We start from the raw sequence: 18,841 nt of genomic DNA on the forward strand, positions 1-18,841 counted from the left end.
GCAAGACATTCCTGAATAAAACCCATGATGCATTTCTGTTTTAAAATGAGGAGAGGAGATGCGAGCAGAGGAGAGGTTGGTTCAGGGAAAAAAAGAGAATGACAGTGGGCATGAGAGAGAGAGAGAGAGAGAGAGAGAGAGAGAGTAAGGGGGGGAGGGGAGGGGGGGGAGGGGGGAAGGGCAGAGACAAGAGCTGCTCAGCTTCCAAAACAAATGAAATTGAACACACACACACACACACACACATACAGAGATGGCTCCAGTAAAAATACTCAGCAGGCATGATACTGTTTGAAAGTAGAGTCTGCTGACAAAGATACCATGGCTGCAGCTTACAAGAACAACACATTTTTGCCTATAATGACCCATAACAATGCAATCAGTCATTTATTCACTTACTGATCCATCATAATCCAACAAGTGTCAGGAACAAATGCACAAATGACAATCAATAATTGAGCTATTTAGGTGAAGGGATGGAGAAATAAGAACTAAACAGATGCAGACATTCATTCATGAAGAAATGATTCGGTCTGGTGAACACACTCAGAAAAAAAAGCTAAAGAAGCAGGTGAAATACTGCAGACCAGCCAGTGACATCTCACATAACAAACACACTGACAGCACAGAAGACTGTGTGTGTGAGAGCAAAACAGAATGAGAGATAATGTATGATTGAGCTTATGAATCTGAACAGTTCAACTGAAAGGGGAAAAAGATAAAGAGAGAGTGAGAGAGCGCGATGGAGGCTCCGAATGCTTCACATGTAAGACTGTGTGCACGTCGGTCAGTTCTCTCTCTCTCTCTGAGTCACACTTGCTTTTTGACATGCCCAGAGTGTCAAAGTATTAACTTTAGTAAAAAACCTTACTTTGAGTGTCCCAAGAACTTTGAGTGTCTTTAATTAACCCATCCCCTTCTTGTTCTCCACAGTTAATCATCTCTTTTCTTGGCTCCATTTCCAATAGCGGTGAGCCAGCACCTGGTCTATCATCAAAGTAACATATAAAAACTCTATTTAATGCATGGTTTACAGTGTCATTTGCATCATTGCTCTTGATATACGGATATTCATATTAAAACACTTGATGTACAGTGTCTAGTACAACTAGCTGAGTGTTTTATGCCTGCTACAGACTGCGATTTCGGCAATCCTATAAGATCATTACAAATCACACTGTGAGACATGGATCTAATAAACTTGGGTATGACATGTAAGAATGACTTGCGGTGTTTCATGTAAAAGGAATTATGAATGAATGCACCGTCGTCATTCTTATAGGTTATTCATAGTTCATCCTTTTCAATAACGTGAAAAACGTATACAATGTCATTTGCAGTGATGTTTTAAATAAAACAAAACTATGTCTTACTGATGACAAAACAGAAGATGTCGCTCACTGAAGCTCATATTCAGAATTACAGCGAATGGCTTAGATCAAAACAATAACAAAAGCAGAGTTCTCTACGTTCTCCCGTATTCGATAATTCAACGCATTAACCCCATAAATTCTGAAGCAAAGAAAAGAACAGCAAATCACAACTATTCACATTTGACTGTCACGCTACACTAACTACTCAGTACATATCAAATGATCTGTATCAAACAAAGCAATAGTGACACATGGTAAAAACACTGTTACTCACACTTGTGTTTTGCAACATTACTGTTGGATCCAATATAGTTGTCACTGCATTATCTTTTATTTTCAGTCTCTCTGAAAAGCCTGCGTCGAGCTGTGTCTTGTTTAAAAATGAATCCACGGTCAAATGAAGCGATCAAACAAACAGTCTTACTGACTCAATCTGACTAGAGCGTCGTTAAAAATAAAATTCATCTAAGCTTCCTTATTGTTAGGATCACAACCATGGCAATGCAAAGACTGTGTTTTTCCACAACTTGGCACTTCAAAGTGTCTTGTAATCCTCAGAGGCATCTCTATCGTTTTGTCACTGGAGTAATCCTGTGTTTGCGTCTCTCTCGTATTTACTACTACATGACATGCATGAATCAGTGGGCGGGGCTAAAGAGGCAATGATGTAGAAGTAGGCGTTGATCTTCTGCAGAGGCGGTCTTTCACCGCACTATGATGTAATAATGTGACAAAATCCAAAACGAGTCACTTTCTGAGCTTGGTTTCAATAAAAGCTGTTTTTTGACTAATGAGAAAGTTTTGAGTTCTGAAACGTACAGGATATTTGAAATAAAATTTGATTTCTCAATTCAGAAAACGAATGGAAATGAATATGCCCATCATATAACCTGACATATCACATGATAATTGCAGGATTTAACCTTGAAAATGATACAAATAAGCTTAAAATACAGAAACACTTTTGTGAGCAGCCAAGTGTATATTGCATGATATTCATGTCTTGTTTCCCTGATTTTTCTCACCAAAGTCAACCGCCCACATTCTATCCTTCTCCTACACTCAAACCCCTCTCCCTCATCACAGTCCAGTGGGTCTAATGCTTCAGCCCACAACCAACTAGAGCACAATGTCACACATAAAAATTCCAGATGTCAGAAAGTAAAGGTCTTAGTTGCACCAGTGTCAACGTCAGATTCGGCCACCCTGCTGAGGTTTAATTGCACAACACTGTGTCATAGGAGTTTGAAAGTAGTTCAACAACACCAACACTCTAAAACCCGCAGAGAGGAGAAACGCAGATAGAAGTATACTCACTGTCTGCAGTGAAACAGTCAGCTTCATTCAAACAGGCACTATAAACAGGTAATGCTGAAGCCTGCTGCAAAGTGAGCTCACTATTTTTAAACATATTCACATTTTTCCTACACCCCATGATGCTTTGCACTAATTATGGGAATAACTTCCGTTAAACTGTAAACAATAAGTGAAAGGCTCGCTCTATGAATGCAATAATAAGCTTTTTTTTTAACTGGGTACAATGAAGTGACATTATTCTGTTCACCCTTCAATCACTGAAGGAAACTTAAAAGTGAAAAGCATTGAAATTGAAAAGTGAAAGTGTAAAAGTTGAAATTACTTTCAACAGACCATGAATTACCACAAAAGCTTGATTATTTCTGCAGCAATATGACAGACATGTTAGGCTAAATATCACTGTAGTATATGTCTGTATTTTGTAACACAAGTTGCCTTAATCAAACATGTTCATTAACTTAAAATAGAACATGAAGGCAAACTGATGGATAATGATTTATTACAATCTTTTTGATTGGAAGTTCCCCAACATTGTTTACATTGTCTTCCATTGTATAGACAAAAATCTTTATATTTATATAGATTTCTCAAAATATCTTCTTTTTTGTTACACAGATGAAAGAAAGTCATACAGGTTTGGAACATCATGAGGATGAGTAAATGATGGCATAATTTTCTCTCTATAACAGCGTATTTTGCCATCTTAAAGTTCCAATGAAATGAAAGTAGCGAGAGATCTTTTGTTCCACATTGTGACGTTATTCTGAGTTTAACAGATTATTGAAAATAAAAAATGCAGGACGGGGACTTAGTTCTATGCATCGGTTGTTGTGCAGATGTGGAATGGATGATGAACGGCAGTTTCAGCGGCAGGGTTTAAGTGGACTAAATGATTGGAGAAGTCCTGCATGTGTCACCAAATTTTTTTAGAGTTTATTTATTTTATATCTATTTTCATTTCATGCCAAATTTAAGAAAGATTCCACAACATGTTCAGGCATGTTGAATGTATGTTCAGGCAGTAGAGTCCTGCATATGAATACGTCTGCAATAATCACAGTCAAGAAATAATTAATGCAAAAATGTCCATCACATTTGGCTATTTCACTAAACGCTGTATTCCCTTATAAAACATGTCATTTAATCATCATAAATGTAAGGTATTTTGCTATAATTTAAGACATTTTAGACTTCAATTAAATTTTTTTTTAAAAACTACCTCAATAATACATTCAACCAGGGTCAAATAAACGTGCTGAAAAAGCTCTTGCGTTTTTATTCAGCTTTATTGTATTTAGAAGTGGTACCTAGGAAGTTTTGTGAGCATAAAGCGCAACAGATAGGCAATGTGATCGTTAAAAAGCTATTATGATGGGTTGCATAACAGCCAGGTAAGATGATGATAGATACATATATACTTATATTGAACATTGCAGGTAGTGATTTGATGACTAAATTTAATTTAGAGGTTCCAAATTATAGAACTTGAATTTATAATATATGCTTTTTCACATTATACCCTCAAAAATATAAAAGTATGGTAATCATGCTAATGTTACATCATCACACTCAAAACGCCTAATCTGTGTGACTCGTGTTGTCTGAGTTTGATGAAGTTCCAAACAAATAAATTGTGCCAAGTGCAATTCTAATAATCCCCTGCTCAGTGTTCAGGGAGCAGTGAACACAGCTGGAATCTGACCATCTATTGAAGGGCTTATTAAACAGGTGCACCTGATTAGGGGAGGTCCGTGTATTAATAAGCGCACTCAACACAAACAGCACAAAGGTTACGACTGTTCAGAGTATGAGCAAAAAAAAAAAGTAAATTGTTTATTTATGTAATGCAAATTTATGGGTTAGTGTATTTGTCTTCGGGCAGCAGAAAGAAGAGTACTTCCTTCTCATTTCTTCTGAAAAACATTTAAAATCTTTTTTTTTCCCCCAGCGTACTCAAATGTGTTTGTTTTTGTATATTTTGGCTCCTGCTGTTCAGGGTAAATCTGTGCCAGGTACATGCTCTAATATAGCCTATTGCTTCATGCGGGTGATCCAGCCAAATAATCTTCAAGGTCATGCAGATTTTCACTTAATAAAAACAGAAAGGAGAACATAATGCCACATACACCAGCACAAAACAAGACAATGCAAAAACAGAAGCATTTTTTAGGGCTCAGGTGTGTAACACATGTTAATTTGAGCATTTGTCTAGGACAGGTGTGTTTGTGGTCTGTCTTTTGGGCGCAGGTGCACATGGGCCCTTGATGAAGAAGATCATCTTTCCTGAAGTGCTATTTCAGAAAATGAAGGTGATTCAGAGACCGAATCCCTTCGTCCTTTCGAATGCCTGTCTGCCTGCTACTGAAGACCAACAAACAGTTGAGGGGTCACAAACACACACCTATTCCCAATTTCACTTGCATGCACCCTCTCTTTCTCTCTAGCTAAGAGCCCAGAACACAATTAGTGTGCCAGCTTTTCCTCCAACTCTCTCTCTCTCTCTCTCTCTCTCTGGTCCACCCCTCCCCCACCATCTCCAGCCCTGCAGCTCACTGGCGGAAGATCAACACTCACATACCTCAGTGCTTTGTGTTCCACCAACACAGCTCAAGCGGTGAGCGCACACACATACATCCATGTAACCATACAATCATAGCATGATCTAAGGGTTTGGATATGACAGCAGTAAATAGCAAAGTCCCCAGCAGACAGCAGAGCCACTTAACTGTCTACAAACACACTGCACACAAACAGCCTTACTATGCTGTGTGCGCTACTCAATGGAGCTCCTTCAGAAAAGAAGGAACAAGTGATTGAACACTGACACCACAAAAACCCAAAATATGATAACAGGTGCTGTTTAATGCGGCGTTATTATTCGTAAACATGTCAAATGTTCTGTTCTATCAAATTATTAATTACAAGTTAATCTTTTAGAGAAAGAGCACAACACATAGGCTGACGACCGATGCTGATATTTTCTAATCTATACTGAATATTTGTATGTTTATGTCTGAAAAACGATATGCAGAACCGATTTTTAATTTATCTGTTTTTGTTCAATTTTATTTTCATATCACATCAATGTTTTTTATAACAGCAGCAGCAGCATCAATAACATTAAAAATAGCTGAAATAAATTGACAAAGTGTTTTCAAATTAAGAATATAAATAATGGGAGTATATCAACTTTGCGTAGCTGTAATAATTTGTTTTAAACTACAGTTTTAAATGAAGGTTTAGGGGTTGTAGAGTAAATTTTTTTTAGGGGTTGTAGGGTGTACTCACACTAGCCAGTAGGGGTGGGAATCTTTTACCATCTCACGATTCGATTCGATTCCGATTCTTGAGGCCACGATTCGATTCAAAATCGATTTTCGATTCAAAAAGATTTTCGATTCAAAACAATTCGATTTTATTCATAATGATTTCTAATCAGGTTTCTGATCATGATCTACTCTCATCTGCTTTGCAATACAGAATGACAAACGGAGACATTAAAGTGTCTTTTTCACATTTATTAAGTTCAATTCTCAGGGAAGTGCCTTTTATCAAAAACATTGAAAAAATATTTTTACTTGGTACTTTTAAAGCAAAGTATTTATGATGACCCATAACGAACTTACTTCCAATACTTCCTATATTAATTGTATTAATAAAACAAATGGAAGTGATTTGGCAAGTCAACTGTAAGGTTACATTTGCCAGCATATGTCCCAACATTGCTGAGAACCAACAGGAAAATAAATGTGTGCCTGTACTAGCAGCATACTTGTAGTAAATTAATACAAACTTCAGCATATTCTTAATCTCTAGCATTTAATAATAGACTTCTAACCAACATCCTCTTGTAATTTCCAATGAGCAATATAATCCTTCAGACAAAAAAAAAAAACATTTTGCTGTAGCAAATTCACAGTTTTCGTTCAAAAATATAGAATTATGTACCAGAAGCTATCATAACGTATAATGCTTGTGGACTTATGCATATTCTGAATAATTAGTAACATACAAAGTCGCTCTTGACTTATACACAACTAAATAATAAAGAGTTATGACTTGAAATGTTTGCTGTATACCACAATCAAAAATAGCAAAGAAAGTGAATGAACATCTGCAGAGAGTAACTTACAGTAAAAATGTAACTTTTTGTGACTGGCATTGCACATATTGCATACAGATCAGATCGGTTTACACAGCATAGTGATGTGAAAACTAAACAATACAGAAATTAGCTCTCATACAAAAAAATACTAAATAGATCACAATGAAATTGCCAATGTTCCATACGTTAGCTTTTAACGAAGACATTCTCTGGTGCCGTTCGGATTTGGCGCTCAGCCATCATGCGTCTGTTATGTGCGCGTCTCTGTTATGTGCACGCCACAGACTGTCCGCGCACTGCACGTCCGCTTCAGAGTTCCGCCTTTTGCGTTCCTTCAATGTTACGTTATTAGATTTTTTTTTTTTTTTTTTTTTTAGAAAATCGATTTTTGACATTTGTGAATCGATTCAGAATCGTCCACGTCCCGAATCGCGATTCATCTAAGAATCGATTTTTTTCCCCACCCCTACTAGCCAGTTTGAACCGTGCCCGAGTGCGTTTGACCACCAAAGCGCGGTTCGTTTGACTAGTGTGAGTGCTCCGAACCGTGCCCGGGCGCGGCTCGATTAGCCGGCCCTGGCCCGCTTGGAAGAGGTGGGCCAGAGCACGGTTCAGTTGGACTCGGGCGCGGTTCGCATGCAGTGTGAGCGCTAACCGTGCTGGAGCACGGAACAGGACGCGTGACGTCACGGTTTTGCGACGCTCCAAAACCAACATGGCGGGGAAAGGGTCGCTTTGGTCTACGGCAGAGGTGCAATGCTTGTTGGAAATTTGGGCAGATGAGAGCATACAAGAACAGCTGGACAAAACGCATAAAAACTCAGATATATTTAGAAAAATCCGTGACTATCTTCTTCGTCATGGATATCAAAGAACTACCGAGCAGTGTAGAGACAAGGTAAAAAAACTGCGGGCACAGTATTTAAGGGTACGGGATGCACTCCGTAAATCATAATGACGTTACCATAATGTAACCATAATGTCTTACCATAATGACGTAAGCGTGCTCCGGCACGAATGCTGAAACCCTATGTGAGTGCAGGCCAGAGGGGGAGTGGGGAGGGGGGACAATCGTACTCGGGCCCGGTTCATGGCAACCGTGCCTAGTGTGAGTACACCCTAAGTACAACTAGACTAAGTTCACTAGAATAATAAAAAAGTTTAGTAAAGTAAAAAACAAAACAGTAAATGCATTACATTAGAGTAATCGTAAGTTATAAAAAATATTAACTTTACAAGACTTGTTCAATTTCAGTAGGATTAAAGCATTTAATGGTGACCTATTATGCAAAATTTTATGCACTTAGGCATTTACATTGTATACAGTGGCGGAGCCAGAGGGGGGTCCGGGGTGGCACTGGACACCCCTGACATGTGATTGGCCACCCCGGGTGCCACCCCAAAATTTTATTTGCTACTGGCAGTTGCTGATGCTGATTAAAAAAAATAATAAAAAATTACGTTCGCCGGCAGCGCGGCGCGCGCACAGTTTTCAAACGGACGAGCAGAGGACGAGAGATGGTTGCAAGATAGGCTACCGAACTTCACCGAATAAGAAAACATCATATTTGAAGTAAGTTTTTAAGGTTTAGCATCAGGGTGGTTTGCTCCGAATAGCCTACATTAGGCCTAATACACGCATATACAGTACTTGCCGTGTGTGTACGTTACAGTATACAAATGTTCTAGCTAATGTGAGGATAGGAGATCAAAACGCAGGCAAAGAAGAGCAGAAACAAGCGATATCATAATGCGATCACTATAGGACTATGACGCTTTATGGGTGTAGGGTGTTGATGGACTCGATCTACTGTGTTTTGATCATCATTATGAATCTGATCTAGATGTAGTCTTTGATAAAAATGCGATTTTCTCAGCTTTTTGTTCATGTTGCTTTTTATGAAACTTGCCAACATTCAAGTGTTGATAAAAAAAAGACGCACGAAGCTAGAATAAAACATTATTGAAATTGTTGAACACCATGAAATTGTGAAAATGACCAAAAACACCTTCTTTTTTTTTTTTTTACACTGGCGAGAATAGTTAAGATAAAAATGTTGGTAATTGGATGATGATTAGAATATGAATATGATTGGAATCTTTAAATTTGTCATATTTTTGAACAGGGTCAATTAAATATGAAAAGAAAGGGAGAGATATCAGAGTTCTTTTTAAATAAGCACAAACATAGTCCAGTCATTTTATGAAAAAAGGTTGAACAAATTGCAACAGAAGCCAACTCAAATAATTTTGTATCCTCATTATGTCCTGAGTAAGGGAAAAAAAAGTCCAGAAGAATCCCATTAGGGGAAAGTTTCGAAAACTGTTTCTGGGGATTCACTTTTTATTTTACCTGCCTTTTGTCTTCTGCATTCTCCTTACCCTTGTCTCCTGTTCTTCCCTCAGACTCGTCCCCCAGAAACAGGCACAGACCCAGCCCCAAACCCCATCTCTTAAGTACTTCTTCCTGCCTCTATGTATTAATGCTCATGGGTAGCCTAAATGGGTTCCATTCAGACCTTAACATTAAGTATTTTACTGTTATGTGTCAACAAGATTCAACAAGACATTTTCACCTGGCTATACCCAATGTTTAGATCTGTTGTGGTATTTATGCAAATTAGCACATACGTAATTAGATTATGCACCGTTTGTCCATCTTAACAAACAATTTAAAAAAACTTGGAATACATTTTTTGTTTGTCTTGATGTAAGTAATCAACTCAGTAATTTTCATGGTGATATCTAAAGGTTAAAATTTTTACCCCATTCACATGAGAGAAAGAATGAATAGGCGTATGAATAGGCTATATTTGGGTCTTTTTCGAAATGTTCCCCTAATGGGATTCTTCTGGGCTTTTTTTTTCCTTACTCAGGACATATTGAGGATACAAAATCAGTTGAGTTTGCTTCTGTTGCAATTTGTTCAAGGTTGACCCCCATTTTGTCTTAAAATGACTGGACTAACAGGCAGATCAGACCCCAGCCCTTGCATCACCACTGGCTAGTCAGAGTCAGTGTGGTCAGACTTCAGAACCAGCAACAGGTCAGAGCATCTACCAGACACAGGCAGTCAATCACATACCCAATTCAGGAATTTAAGTTGAGATGATTTTGCCAGATTAAAAGGATAGTTCACCCAAAAATGAACACAAAAAAATAATTATAAATTAAATAATTATAATTAGAAAGAATTATTATAAATTATTATAAAGAAAGAATTATGTTGTATTAAATCTTCCTAGGATAAGATTTTATATTGATGGGCAATAAAATTGTTTACATTTTTCAAGGACATGTCTGCTTGATGCCTGCTCTATCTAATTAAAAAATAAATAATTGTAAATAAACGCAGCAGTTCATAACAGACACATGCGGTATCTTATCTCCTTGGTGCTTCAGCTTTGTTTTCTGCAAATATTTTGGATGTTCAACACTTATAGACACAAACAGAGTGACCCAATTCCTTCCACATGCTTTTCCACTGTGTGTGTGTGCACTGTGTACCCCCGAAAGTAGCAGTGGCCACCCCCTGGCCACCCCATGTATAAAACTCTAGTTCCGCCACTGATTGTATAGTAAATGATCTGTAACGATCACATTTTAAAAAGATGAAATACGTTTTTGTGAGATTGAAATCGAACACTTATTTGGTATTTACTTCATAAAAATTATGTTTGTTCAGGTATTTTACAATATTATAATTGAAAAATGTGCCTGCAGAAGCGCGGCTAAAATATTTCGAATTTTCCAACATGATAACAAATTTGGTCCAAAAGAGTACTGGTCAATTTATATGGCAAGGCCTTCGGCAATATCAACAGTCAATATAACAGCCATGTGGGAAGGCCTAAAGCTGGACACTTTCTGAGTTGTCGTTGCTGTTGTTTTAAAATTGATACACAATACCATTTGCTAATGATCTCCATTTCACTATACAGAGAAAAAAAAGAAAAATATGAAATACAAAAACTTAAGTCCCATTAAGTCCCATTTTACCTTTACTCACATAACACAATTTAAATGACAGTAACGAAATATACACAACATCGCTGAATTGAAACACATTTTTTCTTGAAAATGCACTCAAACTTCACACAAAAATAGAAATGTCGTATGCCTTGACAATACGTTTGGTAGATTTTTAAACTGATAAAAAAAGTTAACTAACACTGCCGTTAATGGGTCAAGCAGACACAGTTATCGACCAATGGCAGCAATTTCCCAATAGCCACATAATCAGCCTGATTGATACATTGGTCTATTATGATCATTGAGTCCCTGAGTCAATTAAGTTTGGTTTTGAACACTTCCAAATCATGTATTAGGTGGCCTTAAACATTTTCCAGAGTTGAGGCTTTCCGTTAATTGCTTACCGTTTGCAAGTTCAGAAACAAGCAAACATGTAAAACCAAGGATATGACAGCTTTCTGAGCCCACAGGCATTCATATGCACGTGTTAATGAAGCAGGTGCAAACTGCAAAGGCACTAATCACTAATGCATTGAAAAACAAAAAAAAATTCCTGATGTAATTATGTGTCGGTGTGTAATACATTCACTTCAGGAACAGCCGGCTCTATCACACTTAAATAATATCTGAAACATACAAACGTTTCTCCCTACAGAGTACAGGACATTCAGATTTAAAGGTGTCCCATCTCTTCATGCTCTAATGCCTGGACACAGTCAGACTACAGAGGACTTTTTGCAAATTCAGACCAAACCTCTGAATCCAAAACACAAACCAGTGTCCAAAGCACACTTGAGCTTTATTTTCCTGGAAGAGAACGCACATCATTGTTCCTGTGCAGAAAATTATATTGAGTTATATTTATCACCAAATGCATTTCCAAACCACTAAATGCAAAAAACACTAATGATAGTTGTAGGGTGGTAAAAATGTGCACTTCAAGATAAGACGTTTTACGTGATTAGCATGACCTTACACATCTCTTAAATTCACAATGAAACAGAAGTAGCGAGAGATATTTTCTTCCGTATTGTGACGTAAATCTGAGTGTAATAGATTACTGAAAAAGAAGAAAATGTAAGGCGATGTTTTGGCTCTATCCATCGGTTGTTGATTGGATTGTGAGATGTGGCTGTTGCACCCAAAAATGAATGTAAGCTTGCAGTCAATATTTTGGGTTTAAAACTGACTAAATAATTGAAGAAGTCCAGCATATACAGTGAGGAAAATAAGTATTTGAACACCCTGCTATTTTGCAAGTTCTCCCACTTGGAAATCATGGAGGGGTCTGAAATTGTCATTGTAGGTGCATGTCCACTGTGAGAGACATAATCTAAAAAACAAAATCCAGAAATCACAATATATGATTTTTTAACTATTTATTTGTATGATACAGCTGCAAATAAGTATTTGAACACCTGTCTATCAGCTAGAATTCTGACCCTCAAAGACCTGTTAGTCTGTCTTTAAAATGTCCACCTCCACTCCATTTATTATCCTAAATTAGATGCACCTGTTTGAGATCGTTAGCTACATAAAGACACCTGTCCACCCCATACAATCAGTAAGAATCCAACTACTAACATGGCCAAGACCAAAGAGCTGTCCAAAGACACTAGAGACAAAATTGTACACCTCCACAAGGCTGGAAAGGGCTACGGGGAAATTGCCAAGCAGCTTGGTGAAAAAAGGTCCACTGTTGGAGCAATCATTAGAAAATGGAAGAAGCTAAACATGACTGTCAGTCTCCCTCGGACTGGGGCTCCATGCAAGATCTCACCTCGTGGGGTCTCAATGATCCTAAGAAAGGTGAGAAATCAGCCCAGAACTACACGGGAGGAGCTGGTCAATGACCTGAAAAGAGCTGGGACCACCGTTTCCAAGGTTACTGTTGGTAATACACTTAAGACGTCATGGTCTGAAATCATGCATGGCACGGAAGGTTCCCCTGCTTAAACCAGCACATGTCAAGGCCCGTCTTAAGTTTGCCAATGACCATTTGGATGATCCAGAGGAGTCATGGGAGAAAGTCATGTGGTCAGAAGAGACCAAAATAGAACTTTTTGGTCATAATTCCACTAAACGTGTTTGGAGGAAGAAGAATGATGAGTACCATCCCAAGAACACCATGGGGGTGTGAAGCATGGGGGTGGTAGCATCATGCTTTGGGGGTGTTTTTCTGCACATGGGACAGGTCGACTGCACTGTATTAAGGAGAGGATGACCGGGGCCATGTATTGCGAGATTTTGGGGAACAACCTCCTTCCCTCAGTTAGAGCATTGAAGATGGGTCGAGGCTGGGTCTTCCAACATGACAATGACCCGAAGCACACAGCCAGGATAACCAAGGAGTGGCTCTGTAAGAAGCATATCAAGGTTCTGGCATGGCCTAGCCAGTCTCCAGACCTAAACCCAATAGAGAATCTTTGGAGGGAGCTCAAACTCCGTGTTTCTCAGCGACAGCCCAGAAACCTGACTGATCTAGAGAAGATCTGTGTGGAGGAGTGGGCCAAAATCCCTCCTGCAGTGTGTGCAAACCTGGTGAAAAGCTACAGGAAACGTTTGACCTCTGTAATTGCAAACAAAGGCTACTGTACCAAATATTAACATTGATTTTCTCAGGTGTTCAAATACTTATTTGCAGCTGTATCATACAAATAAATAGTTAAAAAATCATATATTGTGATTTCTGGATTTCTTTTTTAGATTATGTCTCTCACAGTGGACATGCACGATGACAATTTCAGACCCCTCCATGATTTCCAAGTGGGAGAACTTGCAAAATAGCAGGGTGTTCAAATACTTATTTTCCTCACTGTATACTTGACCAGACAAAAGTCTTTTTCACCAAAATAACAAAATATGATTAATTATTACAAGGTCTAAAAAATAATAATACAATATGAAACATATACAGGGATGAATGGTTCACAATAAGATCTATAACCTGCATTTACAAAAAACCCAAGTACAAACAAATCACAGAGAGAGCGAGAGTACGAGCTTCTCAGCATCCTCTTTATTCAGTCAGTCTGCATGTGCATCACTGTCACTTGGCAGCTTTAAAAACATAAAATCTAATTTGTTGGGCATGTGGAGCTCATCGTGTCTTAAATCTAAACCTCATTCATCTATAATGCTGTGACAGTGTGAAGTATGCTGAGTGGAGACAGGGAGAGTTTAATACACGATTTAGACGACAGTCCTAACAGAGCATGATTGCTGAGCTGACTACACATATTATAAAAGCCATAATAGCAGCAAATGACCCCAGATCAGTAGGATGATTCCACATTTTAGAAATTTCTATTTTCCAGTATTTGGTTATGTGCTGCATTGTGTGTGAGAATGTGCAGTGTGAGCTAAACCCCCAGGAAATTGGTACAGGAGCTAGAGCCAGGTAAGAGAACATCTGCTGAAGGGAGATATAATAAAAAAACACACACACACACACACACACACACACACACACACAACCACAATCCCCACCTTAATCACCTCTGTGTTGATGGAGGCTATTTGTGTGGACGGATATAGCTGGCTACAGGGAATGAGCACATCAGTATGAGCGTGTGTGGATCTTATCAAATGGATAAAATAATGAATCGAGGAAATGCGTGCGTGCACACTCAAAGTAATATTTTCTTTGTACTGACATACAGCAACATCCAAAAACACTACAGTAAAACATCTAGACCCACAGCTGATAATTCCTGCAGGTAGGCAACAGGACTATGCAAAATTCGCATGCTTTAAAAACAGCTTAGGTTACATCAACTCTTACCTAATCACTATTATATAAATCAGCACCAGATAGATGCGAATATCATTCTCCAAATCCTCTGACCGAAAATTGTGAAGTTAAATAAGTAATCTGATCCATGACTAAAAAGGAGATTCTGTTGCAATTATCAATTCTTAAAAAATTTTATACATACAATCCCGGGGACCTCCTAACATATCACTACTGAGTTAATTCAATGGACTCTATGCACAATCGCTTCCCTATTTTGTCTCAGCAGCCACCGCTACCTCCAGTGCAGGGAAGTGTATGGAAATTGTCCGAAAATTAAGCACAGGAAGTGTCCAATAACAGAATAAACAAATCAATGTTGAATTGATATGATCCACCTTTACACAGAAGGTTTTTTTTTTTTTTTTGAGTTTCTGGAACTCATTACTAATATAATATACTAAAATGTTGTTTACTATAGACAATATTATAAATATTGTTAGAGACGTAACGATGTATTGGCTGCCGATATTTATCGGATGATTTTAGATCAATTTAAAAACATTGGCATTTCAGCTATAAGATGATTTATTAATGAACTGCGTGGAGGCGCTGAGTTGTATAATGTCTGTGGCATACTCCAACATTTTTTTCTGGGTAAAATAATTAAATACTTGCTAAAACAAAATGAAATCTATACAAAATACAGCAGGGCTCGACAATATGGACTGCCCGGTGCCAGAGAGAACAACGATCGGGACAAATGACAGAACGGTTACTTACTGATTTGTGTGCGCACACATCCAAAGTGCGCGCCCGGAAAGCCGCAAATACTGAATTGAGTTCTCATTCACTTCTTCTAAATCACACAAACTGATATCAAAAAGCCTGTCTTTGAGAGTATCCTTGTAAACATATTTTGTTATGTCTTAAATGAACGTAAACAGTTGAGAAATAAAGCGCTTGTGTATCAGTAAATTGGATCCGTGCAGTTCTTAAAGTGTCAGCAGCCTAATATCCCTGCTGCGCTGCTGTCTGTTTTAAAGGCCCACTGAAATGTCTTGTAACGCGCAGCGTTTTTCAATGTGTTGATGTAATGTCCACTAAAACAGGAAGCCAGGATGGGACATATCGAGCTGCTCCTCCCCTTTTTTAAAATAGCCAATAGCGTTTCACTTATATCACAGCTCGGCCAGAGCCGTTGAGCTCGGTAAAGCCGCATTTGACAGCCTATGACAGCCACAGTCTAATAGATTCCTCTTTAAGATTTAATATGAAACTGTTACTAAAGCAAAACAATGATCATAATCATGCTGAGGGTGTGTAGTTTGAAAAGTGTTATTTGTGTAGTTTTGAAATTTATGTTGGTGCACGGCACCGGTGTTTTTACATTTACATTTAATCATTAAGCAGGTGCTTTTATCCAAAGCAAATTTGGATACAAATTTGGAGAGCAATAGAAGCAAGCAATCAAACCAACAACAGGGCACAAATTTGCAAGTGCCGTGTCCAGTCCCAGTTAGTCCAGCACAGCACACGTAGCAAGGTTTTTTTGGGGTTTTTTTATTAATAGATAATGAGTAGTAGTAAGTGTTAGTATTAATGGGTCAAGTGTTGCTTGATGCTTCTTCAGTTTCTTGAAAATGGCTAAAGACTCAGTAGCTCGGGTAGAGTTGGAAAGATCATTCCACCAGCTTGGAAAAGTCAGGGTAAAGTCTGTGAAAGTGATTTTGTTCCTCTTTGGCACTCATTAGTGCTGTTTCTAATGCTGAGTCTATCTAACCTTTTCTCCTCCTAATCATATCGCTTTAAAATATAGCATGCTGTGTTGAATTTAAATAGGTCCGATATGTTTTCTGGTATGCGCCGACTCATGCATATGATCCACTCTGTGCTATCGTGTCTCTGGGCCGGAGCAGAATGTGTGCGTGCTGTGGCGTTTTGCGTGAGACTAATGCAAAACCAGACTTCATTCGCCTCACTGGAAAGCATATACACTTTACATATACATAACACTGTCTGAATTGTTCCCTATCCTCTATATAGTGCACTATGCGCCATTCACCATATAGAAAATGGTAATAGTGTGTGAACAAGTGACCGATTTCAGCTGCAGCTTCAGTGTCTATTTATTGTGCAGGGGGTGGGACGCTTCAGATTCTAGAGAGCATTTGATTGGACAGAAAATCTGATGAGAGTCTGAAGTGCAGCGTGATGTCAAAACCGTTGATCCATATTGGTTAGAAGTGAGAGACTAAGTTTTGAATGCTTATATCTTCTAAATGCAAATTTTTCCATTGTTTTGGAGCACATTAGCTTATAGATAACATTAAGGCTAACATATTCATACTAAAAGCCAAAAAAATTCAATTTTAATCTCATTGGGACTTTAATGTTAATCAAACATAAAAAAAATAATAATAATAATTGCTCAATATTCTTGACCAAATAACTTTATTAACTTAAATAATGGTTAATGTATAGGCCTATTTCATTTATTCAATGAAGAATATATTTTTCATTTGATTACTTTATTTCTGTACCTGAAAATTACTGTTGTGCCTTCCTGAAAAGCTCTGTTTATTTCATATTTATCTTTGTTCTGTTGTACTGATGTTGGCCTGCTGAATTTTAAATGGATCCAATCCATGTTCAATAGAAATTATTTGATGATGCAGCAATATACTAGTTGGTATAACTTCAATGCATGCGTTTTTAACTTTGCTCATTTAAAACATGATCAAAACACAAATCTATTTTAATTACAAAAGTTCAAATAAGAGAGCAAGTGACAAATATTGTTTACTTATGTGTATATATGTATTATTATATTTATATATAAATATATGTGTGTGTGTGTGTGTGTGTGTGTGTGTGTGTGTGTGTGTGTGTGTGTGTGTGTGTGTGTGTGTGTGTGTGTGTGTGTGTGTGTGTGTAAACATATACACACAGACACATACACACATTATATGGCCGCCTCCGTCAAATTCGACAAAACTCAGATAGGCAGTCACATGCTCAGATACCATTTTACACCGTGGCGGTTCATCATCACGGTAAAACGCAATAATCGTGCGTCACTCTTTTACATTCGTTTTCAACAATGTAGCCTAATTCTCTTCTGGGAAAACCAATCAAGGAAAACATATCAGGGTTCGACATTAACGCTTGTGCGGGACACGTGGATTTTTTTGAAGGAACAAGTGAAAGAGAATTTTACTTGCCCAACCGGACAAATAACCGAGTTTTCATTACTTAATGATTTTCAGCGTTTTGAACGAATCGGTTGAGTCAAAGATTCAATTGCCTATTCATAAACAACCGCCTCATTCTGAATAAATCAGCTGTTTGAAAGAATCGTTTGAATGAACGACTCAATGACTCACTCATTAAGACAGTCACCTGCCGCCACCTACTGGCGGTTTAGTTTCAAAGTATCATTCTTTTCGAAATTTCTTATTTGTATAGTATTATTACTTTCCAAACAATCTCATAATCTCATTTAATACGGTTTAATTTTTCAGTGTAAATTATTTAATTTGATTGGTTACAGCCATATAGTGCCTTATTACTCTAATTTAATTTCAGATTTAAGAATTTGAAATGAAAGATGAAGCATACATTTAATAAAATTAGGGGGGAAATTTTATTAAAGTTAAGGTACTAGAGGTACCACGGTCCACCAACGCAAATAATGTGGGAAAGACAATATATGATAGCCTTCCGAAATTAAAAATCAAACTATCTTACTATTAAAATATGATCAGAATGATCACGGTTTTACCACCGCCGCCTTGTTTTGAGACAGGAAAAACCCTGTATATTAATATATAGCCGACACACACATATATTATATAAACAAAAACTTTTATGTTAGATGCGATTAATCGATTTGACAGCACTAAATATAATAATATAATTTGTTGTGATCTACAGTTATTAGAAATACAGAAAGAGTTTCCTACTACCACAGTCTGCTATGGGAGAATACTAGTATAAAGGAAGCTAACGTAGCACTGAGATATCAGCGGAAATACATAGGTAGTAGTGAGCATGCAAAGAGTCGATTGAGTTTACCAGGAACACGGTCTGAATTTTTGTCAAATGCCTCAAAGCACAAAAAAGCTAACTAAATATAGGCCTACAGCTCAGATTAGACTGTAATCTGCATTCTAATCTAAAACTGAGTTTAAGACTGCAGAAGTGCAGAGACAGAGCTAGAGACCTAGAAGGCATGATGAATATCAGTCCAGTAAGCAACATGTGGGCAAGTCTACCTCATCCACACCTTCGGCCAATCCCAAAATAACAGTGTGTGTATAGTTGCTCATTACTGCCTTT

The 18,841-nt window shown here is 37.8% G+C and overlaps 1 protein-coding gene across 1 annotated transcript in view; it reads right to left on the reverse strand.

Moving 5' to 3' along the window:
* Positions 1-18,841, reverse strand: part of pias1a (protein inhibitor of activated STAT, 1a) — a 47,395-nt gene that overhangs the window by 27,121 nt on the left and 1,433 nt on the right. The gene's annotated exons all lie outside the window — the stretch shown is intronic.

This window comes from Abramis brama (genome assembly GCF_963993115.1).
Source record: "Abramis brama genome assembly, chromosome: 3".
In the NCBI taxonomy this organism is placed as follows: Eukaryota; Metazoa; Chordata; class Actinopteri; order Cypriniformes; family Leuciscidae; genus Abramis; species Abramis brama.